The sequence below is a fragment of the Dipodomys ordii genome, unplaced genomic scaffold, assembly GCF_000151885.1.
Source record: "Dipodomys ordii isolate 6190 unplaced genomic scaffold, Dord_2.0 Scaffold13, whole genome shotgun sequence".
NCBI classification, from domain to species: domain Eukaryota; kingdom Metazoa; phylum Chordata; class Mammalia; order Rodentia; family Heteromyidae; genus Dipodomys; species Dipodomys ordii.
Window position 1 is genome coordinate 8,079,133 of NW_012267229.1, and position 10,362 is coordinate 8,089,494.

At 38.7% G+C, this 10,362-nt stretch overlaps 1 pseudogene; it reads left to right on the forward strand.

Annotated features, from left to right (window-relative positions):
• The first annotated feature begins 2,030 nt into the window (after positions 1–2,030).
• LOC105981445 overlaps positions 2,031–10,362 on the forward strand; it is a 166,792-nt pseudogene continuing 158,460 nt past the window's right edge.

The window sequence follows — 10,362 nt, forward strand, 5'->3', positions numbered from 1 at the left end:
GTAATCAGGAATATTTCACCAAAATAATGAATACCTTGTTATCTCTCCATTAGCCCAGAGGTAGAGCACATGCTTACATGTGAAGACTGAAATACTGTCCTGGTACCAAATAAATCATGAAGGTGATGATGATAGTGACAAAAATATCAACAAATGTAAATTTACTGTTTTGAGATACATATAAATTTCCAGACTAAAGCACCACTGTAGTTGTTCATAATTTTGATAGTTTTCATTCCCGTAGACTCTTCCTACCTTCTATACTACATACACTATGTGTAGTTCAAGTATTAAGATTAAGATTAAGAAGCTTCTATCAAAACATAGTAATCTGACTGTTGGAAGTCTGTACTTGAAATGCTTTTTCAAAACCTCTGTTAGTGGTTGTAATTTGAAAATAATTCATTACACTGTTCACAAGGAAAGAAGAGAAAATGAAATCGTATGGCTTTCCTGAAGATTTGACTAATTTTCATACAATCCAGCTATTCCACAACCACTTTGAGCCTTTTACTCATAATGCATAAGATATGCTAACACTATTTGACTGATGTGAGAATATCAGAGTAAGATAGAAAGGAAAAGAGGAACGGGGGATGTTTGTTGACTCTTGAACTACCAAGATACCTCCTATGACAGAACTGGTTAGGGTTTTCTATTGTCATTCACAGCAAAGAATAGACCATTTACATACTGCTTCCTATGAGATTCATATAATCTGTACAGCACTTCCTTTCCAATGGCTTCATAGGAGAAAATACATGAATACAACCCAGAGACTGAAGCAGAAAAAAAAAACAATTAAATAACCCATAAAGTAACTCAATTTTTTGGAAGTCAGAAGAAAGGAGAGATGTGGCCTCTTAGCACTTTCTTTAATAAAGTTCTTGCTATGTTTAAAGGAAGGCTGATATTACTGGCAATCTATCTACTGTCATCAACCTCTCTTTAAAAATTAAACTTAGGGGCTGAGAATGTGGCTAAGGGGTAGAGTGCTTGCCTTGCATGCATGAGGCCCTGGGTTCGATTCCTCAGCACCACATAAGCAGAAAAGGCCAGAAGTGGCGCTGTGGTTCAAGTGTAGAGCACTAGCCTTGACCTGAAGAACTGAGGGACAGTGGCTAGGCCCAGAGTTCAGGCCCCACGAACAACAACAACAACAACAAAAATTAAATGTAGGTGGAACTGTCCTCTGATCAATGCAAAGAGTGGTAGTTATTCAGAGAAATGGAATAAAGAGAATCCGTACATGGATTTTTTTCTATTTTAATTCTTTGTTACAAGAGATTAGCTCACACAATTACAGAAACTGACAAACCCTAAGATTTGGAAAATATTAGCAAGATGGACCTAGCCAACATTTAGTTCTGGTCCATGCTTGGAGCCCTGATGCCAGAACAGCCAATGGTGTAGTTCCAGTCTGAAGACCACTGATCTAGAAACCTAGAAAAGGAACCAGACAGGAAGAATTCTTTTGCACTCGATTTTTTTTGTTCTTTTTCTGGCCTTTCATCAATTGTATGCGTCTCTATCACAGATAAAAATCATCTACCACACCCAATCTACCCTCTTAATGTTAACCTCATCCAAAAATGCCCTTACAGAAACCTAAGAAGAATATTGACCAAATTTCTGGGTTAAACCAGCACATTAAAATTAACAGTGCAACAATATCTAATGGAAGGAAGGAAAACAGACCTGGATTCATTAAAGAATTAGAAGGTGGCTGTGAAAATTTTTACCTATGAATATACTAAAGCCATATTTAGATACCTCCAGCCTACTTGCTAGAATTTATCAAGTTCATTCAATTCTCAACACTTTCATCCTTAGAGCTTCTACAAATACTCCCATGGCAGCTTTGCCTGGCATTGGAAGATAACTTAATGATAAGAATATGGATTAGGAGTGCAGGTGCTCGTTTCGTCTGGGACGCGCACGGCGGCTTTCGGACATCCTCGGGCCGCCTCGGTCCTCCTTTAGCGAGCCTGCAGCTCTGTTTTATTTTCATTATAAGAGTGATTGTGCAAATGGAAGGAATCTGTAATTTCAAGACACCAAGCAAATTATCTGAAAGAAAGAAGTCTGTATCATGTTTAACTCCAAGTGTAAACATTCCTGCCTCTCCATTTATGAAAAAGCGTGGCTTCGGGATTGGGGTGAATGTTTACCTGAAGAAAAGATCTCCAAGAGGCCTGTCTCATTCTCCCTGGGCTGTAAAAAAGATAAATCCTAGATGTAATGGTCATTACCGGACTATTTACCAGAAGGGACTAATTGACGAAGCAATTTAAAGTCTTCAGCATCCAAATATCATGGGCTATCTGCTTTTACTGAGGCCAGTGGTGGTAGTCTCTGCCTTGCTATGAAGTATGGAGGAGAAAAGTCTCTAAATGACTTGGTAGAAGAGCAACCTAAAGAAAGACAAGATCCCTTTCCAGCAGCTATATTTTTAAAAGTTGTTTTGAATATGGCAAGAGGACTGAAGTATCTGCACCAGGAAAAGAAACTGCTTCAGTTTTCTGCAAGTGATTAACCAATTTTGCCAGCACCACTTACTGAAGAGGCTTTCTTCCATTCTATTTTTTTAGCTTCCTTATCAAAGCTAGATCCTTATATATCACCCTGCACCAGAATCAACTCCAAATGGATCAAAGACCTTGGAGTCAAAGCAGACACTCTGAAAATATTACAGGATGGAATAGGAGAAACCCTAGGTCTCCTTGGAAAAAACGAAAATTTCCTAAAAAAAAACCAAAAAAAAAAAAAATCAAAGAAAGGTTGGACAAATGGGATTGCATGAAGTTGCAGAGTTTCTGCATGGCAAAGGACATAGCTAGCAAGATCAATAGAAAGCCCACAAATGGGAAAAAAACCTCAACAACCAAAAAAAGAAAAAAGGTCTCATATCTAAAATATACTTGGAACTCAAAAAATTAAATCCCCCAACAACAAAATCCTCAAAGAAACAACTGCCTGATAAATAAGTGGGCTGAAGACTTAAAGAGAAACTTCTCTGAAGAGGAAATAAGAATGGCCAGTAGACATATGAAGAAATGCTCAGCCTCGCTAGCCATAAAAGAAATGCAAATCAGAACAACATTGAGATACCACCTCACCCCAGTCAGAATGGCTATAATCAAGAACTCTAATAACAACAGATGCTGGAGGGGATATGGACAGAAGGGAATCCTGCTGTATTGTTGGTGGGAGTGTAAACTTGTTCAACCACTTTGGAAAGCAGTATGGAGGTTCTTCAAAAGACTCCACATAGAGCTCCCCTCTGACCCAGACATTCCACTTCTGGGCATTTACCCAAATGATCAAAAACAAGACCATACTAAAGCTACCAGCACAACTATGTTTATTGCAGCATTATTTACCATAGCTAAGATATGGAACCAACCCAGATGCCCCTCAGTAGATGAATGGATCAAGAAAATGTGGTATATATACACAATGGAATTCTATGCCTCCATCAGAAAGAATGACATTGCCCCATTTGTTAGGAAATGGAAAGACTTGGACAAAATTATATTAAGTGAAGTAAGCCAGGTGCAAGGAAACATAGGTCCCATGGTTTCCCTTATTTGCAATAACTAGTACATGTCTGAGACAAGCAGAAATGGTCAGATAAGTTGATGTTAGGCGAAATGAACCCCAAGATAACGACTCAAAGTTTTTTTTTATTTCTTGTGATTGTTTCTTTGTTGCTTTGTTTCTTTATTGCCTCCCGCACGGTATAACCTCTGCTTTCACTGTATTTGATGTTGGTATAATTTGTGGAGGGGAAGGTGGACCCATTGCAACAACGAGATGTACAAGACGTTATGTTGAAAATGAACTTTACAACTTTGGCAGCGGGGAGGGGGTATGTGGGGGGGGGGGGGAAGATGGGAAGGGATGGGAAGGGGAAACAAAGGAGGAGGCAACAATGCTTGATAAGAAATGTACTCATTACCTTGCCCATGTAATTGTAACCCCTCTGTGTGGTATTTTTACAATTAAAATAAAAAAGAAACTGCTTCATGGAGATATAAAGTCTTCAAATGTAATTAAAGGTGATTTCGAAACAGTTAAAATCTGTGATGTAGAATTCTGTCTAACACTGGATGAAAATGTGACTGTGACTGATCCTGAGGCCTGTTATGTTGGTACTGAGCCATGGAAACCCAAGGAAGCTTTGGAGGAAAAATGGCATTGTTACTGACAAAGCAGACATATTTGCCTTTGGCCTAACACTTTGGGAAATGATGACCTTATCTATCCCACACATTAATCTCTCAGATGATGATGATGATGAAGATAAAGCTTTTGATGAAAGTAACTTTGAGGATGAAGCATACTATGCTGTGTTGGGAACCAGACCACCTATTAATATTGAAGAACTGAATGAGTCTTACCAGAAACTAATTGAACTCTTCTCTGTGTGCACCAATGAAGATCCGGAAGATCATCCTTCTGCTACTCAGATTGTTGATGCTTTGGAGCTAGATGAGGAGGGACCATGTTCACGCTCACCTCAGCATGAAGTATGGCTTGTGTATATAACCATTCTCTTCACTCAATGTTTAGTTGCCATGGCCTGTAGTCATTATACTCTAGACATGGCCTATTTTAGGGTCATATTCTTAGCATTAGCACTTGGTATACTGGGTTTTCAGTGAATTACTTAACACTAGTGATTCAGCTAGTATAAACTGGGCCTAACGTTAATTTGAATCAAGTAACTGTTACATTTATTAAGAGTCTTTCTCAGATATTCTCTTTCACTGGATGGATCTGTAAAATTAGCACTTTATGTGGTACAAAGTAAGTGTACATACATTTCAGAACTTCACACATTTAGCTGATCTTCCTTGGCTGTTGTGTTTATTAAATGGCCGCTGGGACCTGAGGAGAGATGATGCACTCTGTGGGTATCCTAGACTTTCCTTACAGTTTGTCCTGTTGCCTCAGCCCTCCCCAGACCTTTGGTGTTTAATTTATTAAATTTGTTTTCCATACTGAGATTCCTTGTTTAGTTTTTATTTACTAATCTGTATCCTAAGAAGCATTTCAAAGCTGTGTGGAGAGAATAATAGGACAATACAGAATAAAGGACAGTTTGAGTACCAAAAAAAGAAGAAGAATATGGATTAACAGGTGGCCAATAATCAGAAAGTGAACAAAGGGATAAAAGTACATTTGTGATACAGTTACTTTCCTTGTATATGAAGGGGCCAGTGGAAGAAAGGGTGACAGTAGAAGCCACATTTGTTTAAGTCTATCCCAAAGAGAGTCATCTGCTCTTTAGAACTTCTTAAATGAGGGTTGCCTTCCTATTTTTCTACCTTGTACCTCCATCAAAATGCCCCTACAAGACACCTCATGCACTTGCCTATAAAACTAAGGAAATTGTACATTTACTTGCCTATTTCTATATTTTGGAAAATTATAACCATTCTTTCTTTCTTTCTTTTCTTTTTTTGTCCATCGTGGGGCTTGAACTCTGAGCCTGGGCGCTGTCCTTCAGCTCTTCAGCTCAAGGCAAGTGCTCTACCACTTGAGCCACAGTGCCACTTCTGGTTTTCTGAGTAGTTTATTGGAGATAAGAGTCTCACGGAGCTTCTTGCCTGGGCTGGCTTTGAACCGTGATCCTCAGATCTCAGCCTCCTGAGTAGCTGGGATTACAGGCATGAGCCACTGGCGCCTGGCTTAACCATTATTTCTTAAAAACAAAATCCTGATGTAGTGAGCGGCTGAACATAACCAGTCACCTTAAATCCTTATTGAAGGAAGAAGGAGGACAGCGATGACCCTTTTCACAAGTGGCAACGTGAATTTCCCGAGTTCTGTGAGTTTCCTCATCTGGCCTGTGTGGCCCCATGGGTCCCCAGAAACAAGGACACAACAAGGCAGGTTTTGAGAGAAAGTAAGGAACACAGTCTTTCCTCTCACTGAAATATTTGCCTAGAGATATTTCTGTGCTTGAGAGTAAAATGCAAATTTGTTTCCAGTAGCCTGAGGTGGGATCGTGGTTTTTATGGTTTTTGCTTCACAACCTGATGAAAATTGGGAGTGAACTCATCTCTTTTTATAAGGTTATTTGGTGAGGTTTTCCAACATGATCTAATCTTGCCTTGGAAAATGAACTAAAAAGAGTGACTGGTTATTAGGAATGAGTTCACTAGCCCCACTTCACAGCTATCCAAGTGGACGTCTCCATGCAAGTGCCGAAGAGTGCTGCTGTCCCAGCTGGGTTGGGGACCTCCCGGTGACTTCAGAGGGACTTCCCAGGGCAGAACAGGAAGGAATCACATCCAAGGTCTTTCATACTTTAAGTGCGCTTGTCTTTCCATTACCTACTTCTTCTTCTGGAGCCCTGCAATTTAACTTCCCAAATGAAGACCAATTTACAAGCCAATAATCTCTACTCACTCTCAGACACAATGGATTTTATGCAAATTTAAAACATTCCACACCTTGGTTTTTCTATACTGAGCTGACATATATGTGAATTGTACTCATATCCAACCTTTTTGTTGGTGGTGGTGGTGGTCGTGGGGCCTGAACTCTGGGCCTGGGAGCTATCCCTGAGCTCTTCAGCTCAATGCTAGCGCTCTATCACTTGAGCCACAGTGCCACTTCCAGATTTTTTCTGCTTCTGTGGTGCTGAGGAATTGAACTCAGGGCCTCATGCATGCAAGGCAAGTGCTCTACCACTGAGCCACCTTCTCAGCCATATCCAACCTTTTATAGAGCTCACTTGAGTAGAAAGTGTCCATACTTGTCTGATAAAATTAACCAACTTTATAGCGTGAAAAAAATGCATGCTGATTTATAAGTTCACATTTAATACGCAAGAACCTTCTGTGGATATCTTTACACTTTGTATTTGATTATCTATCGAAGGATATATTTTTGGTGTCTCTCTTCTTTGTGAAATTAATAAAAATATATTTCTAATATTTTCTGGCATCCAAAAGGTTAGAAAGGGATTGAGAAAAATAATGTAGACATAGTAAAAATGATTTTAAAAAACTAGGGCAATATTTATGGTTGTAAAATAAAAATGAATAAACATACTAAGTAGATAAGGAATTCAAGGATAATAAATTTAGAGTTTGGCACAAAAGTCTTCAGGACACCAGGAATAACCCATCTATACAGGTGGTAGAGATAGGAGGACAGCAGTCCAAGGCTGGCTCTGGGAAAAACTGAGAACTTTTCCTAAGAATAACAAAAGCAGAAGAGAGTAGCAGGCAGGGCTAAAGTGGTCATCTCTCTAGCAAGTGTGGGCCCTGAGTTCAAATCCTGGAATTAAAAGATGAATAAATAAAGGAAAGGAAGGAGCAAGGAAGGAAGGGAGGAACGGAGGGAGGGAGGGAGGTTATATGGGACTAGGTCAAGATTTTAATTTGGCTCTGACAGAATAAAGGAATTTTAAATTCTCAAGCCAGTTTTACAATATCCTTTAAGGCCATAGTTCTTAAGGAGTTTAATTTGCCACTTCACTCTCCATCTGTTGGAGATATTGAAAATACTATCAGTTGCCTATATGAGGACTATGTTACTGTCACCCAACAGTAGAGGCTGGGGATGATGATAAATGTCCTCAAGCCTCAGTGCGCAGAAAAGCAATAGGTTCCAAATGTCCAAAGCTGAAATACAGTGTTTAAGGTTCTTCAGTATTACCATTATATTGACTTCTCCAGCTAACATGCTTGTGGACCTCAAAAGGAAGAGGAGACCAAAATAGTACTTAAGAGTTTTCAAGAACAGATTTAAACAAATTGGGGGGGGAATAAAGTACTGATCTCAAAAAATTACAGGCTCATGCATGTAATCCTAGCTACTCAGGAGGCTGAGTCTGAGGATCATGGTTCAAAGCCAGCCTGGACCGGAAAGTCCGTGATACTCTTACCTCCAATAAACCACTCAGAAAACCTGAAGTAGCTCAAGTGGTAGAGCACTAGCCTTGAGCTGAAGTGCTGAGGGACAGTGCCAAGGCCCAGAGTTCAAGCCCCAAGACCGACAAAAAAAAAATCAAAAAACAAAAACAAACCTTCCAACCACCATTTCTCCAATTGCTTGCTGAAATATGCTCAAATGAGAGCCAGACTGAAGAAGGAAACTTATCAACACAAAAGTCACACTTTCCAAAGGTTTTTCATATAGATATGAACAAGGGAGTCTAATTATTAGTGTAATAAGTCTAACTAGTTACTTAGAACTCATATGTAAATATTTCTGTCCTATGAACTGAAAGACATTGATTCAAAGAAGGGATTTTTGGCTGTCTTCACCACCAAAAGTATATTTCTGAAGAGTAAATCTTATACCTATCAAAATGCATCCTATTCATAAACTGCTTTATTCAATGGCAACTCCTCTGTACAAATACTTAGAGATAATAAAAATATTTTAGAAAAGAAAATCAAAAAAGGAAAAACAATTCCTAAGTGATAACAATTTTGTCTTCTAAAACCCAACATTCCACAACTAGTGGTGAGTTCCTTAGATTTTTCTATAGTAGGATTTATTTGCAAGTGAAGCCATTGTTTTCTGTGAAAAAAGGCACTATTTTTATTAATTCTCAAGAGGCCTACTGGTTTGAACAGAATGATGTTCAAATTATTTTAATTCAACTTATTTTAAGCTAAAATTTTTATTGAGGATTATTATATACCTTCTTCAGTGATTTACAATGCTATTCTTATCTATATTAGTGTATATATATATATGTATATGTCAATGTTAGCAAAACATACAAACTCAATATTATAGTTGTTATACTTTACACCTCCATTTTTAAGTATAAGAGAATTTCAAGATTAAATAATTATCCCATTAGTAAGAAGTGATATGTATAAATCCACAATAGTTTTGCTCCAAGACCCACAATTTTGACAGCATGCATGCTAAATAAGTCTTGTTAGAAGTTGATATAATCAAATTTACTCCTAACTATAGGATTTGTAGTGGGATCATTTCCGTCTCAAGTTCCTAAATTCCCCACCTACAAATGTAAATGAATATAAATGGCACATATCCAATATAGAAGACGGCCTTGTCACTTTTAGAACATGTTGAAGTTCTCTGTGTCTCACCCAGACAAAACTCGTATCTGAGATCTACTGATTAGCATGTCCATGCACGCTTTACTCATTCATTTGTTCTCAGGTCAAAATAGAAAAGCATGTCATGGTTTCTTAAATAATTTATTACAGAAATTTCTAATCTTTCAGTCACAACTAGGTGTTAGGATTAATGGACTAAGAGAAAAAGTCACAGTGATCTCAAAGAAGGTTATTTATGGTAAAAGAGAGAAACTGAACAATAAAGATATTTATAAAATATTACATTATAGCGATAAATTAAATTCTTTGGTGTAGAAAAATGAGAGGAGTCTACAAGAAATCAAGATGAAAAGGTATTTTCAACAGGGTGCCAGTAACACACACCTCTAATCCTAGCTATTCAGGATCTGGGGATCATAGTTTGAAGCCAGCCCAGGCAGGAAAGTTCATGAGACTCTTATCTCCAATTAACTATCAAAAACAAACACAAACAAACAACAGAAAAAGAAGCCAGAAGTGGAGCTGTAGTTCCTCAGGGACAGCACCCAGGCCCTGAGTTCAAGCCCTAGGAACAGCACCGGAAAAAAAAAAAAAAGAAATTCTTGATCAGGCAAAATCAAGTGAAACCAAATAGAAAGATGAGAAAGAACCAGCTATCAAGAAAAGTATAGTGAAGGTGAGAAAGCCAACAGAGGGAGACGTATGTAGGTGAGTTGTAGGTTTGGTAAAGATGGTAATAAGAGACCAGTGACTTTCAACCAATGACTTGTATTTTCTTAATGAAGCACAGCAATTTAGTATCTATTTTTGGGCTTTGCTACCCCAACTTCTTTGTACATCCTTAGTCATCCATCATGGTTTCCCTCATTAGGGGGAACTAGACTATGCCTATGAATCTAGAAGTTAATTGGGGTGGCACCCAAGCAGTCATAAATGGATTATCTGAAGTATAACATAATCTATGGAGAATGCAAATAGTAGGATTCTTTAGGAAGACTAAGTCTAGGGGCTGGGAAGGTGACTCAGTGGTAGAGTGCTTGCCTTGCATGCATGAGGGTTTGTTTGATTCCTCATCACCACATAAGCAGAAAAAGTCGGAAGTGGTGCTGTGGCTCAAGTGGTAGAGCGCTAGCCTTGAGCTGAAGAGCTGAGGGACAGTGCCCAGGCCCAGAATTCAGGCCCCATGCCCAACAGAAAGAAAGAAAGAAAGAGAGAGACAGAAAGAGAGAAAGAGAGAGAGAGAAGGAAGGAAGGAAGGAAGGAAGGAAGGAAGGAAGGAAGGAAGGAAGGAAGGAAGGAA